Source organism: Rhea americana, unplaced genomic scaffold (assembly GCF_003343005.1).
Source record: "Rhea americana isolate MKP2758 unplaced genomic scaffold, rheAme1 scaffold_204, whole genome shotgun sequence".
Lineage (NCBI taxonomy): Eukaryota > Metazoa > Chordata > Aves > Rheiformes > Rheidae > Rhea > Rhea americana.
In genome coordinates, this window is record NW_028186195.1 from 415,067 (window position 1) to 415,567 (window position 501).

Below are 501 nucleotides of genomic sequence, written 5' to 3' on the forward strand. Positions count from 1 at the left end.
CAACTTAAAGTTACACAGAGCAGAAAAAAGCTTTTCCTTGCTGCAGATCCACTTTCTTYGCCCAGAAAGCCCCAGTTTGTGCTGCGCTCCCCGGTGTCGCGGGCTCAGACGAGGGGACCCGGGAGGCGCGAGCGCAGGAGGGGACGAGGGGGAGCCGGGGGCGCGCAGGGCGCTGAGCGCGGGGCTCACGGCGCCCCGATGCTGCGCCCCGACGCTGCGCCCCGCTCCCGGCAGCCCCGGGGAGCAGCCGCGAGGCCGCGGGCTGGGCGGCTGCTCAGGCCGAGCGGGGACAGGCGGTCCGAGCTGCTCGGCCCCGCTGCGAGCTGCTCGGGTCCCTCGCGGCGCTGGCGGAGCTCCCGGCGCAGCGCGCACGCACGGAGGGGGGAAGCACCAGCCGCCTCTCCCAGCATCCGCCCCGCAGCAGCGCTGGCACCTCGGGCGCGACCCCCCTCGCCCCCCAAGCAGCCCGAGGGCCGGGCCGGGCCGGGCCGGGCCGGGCGG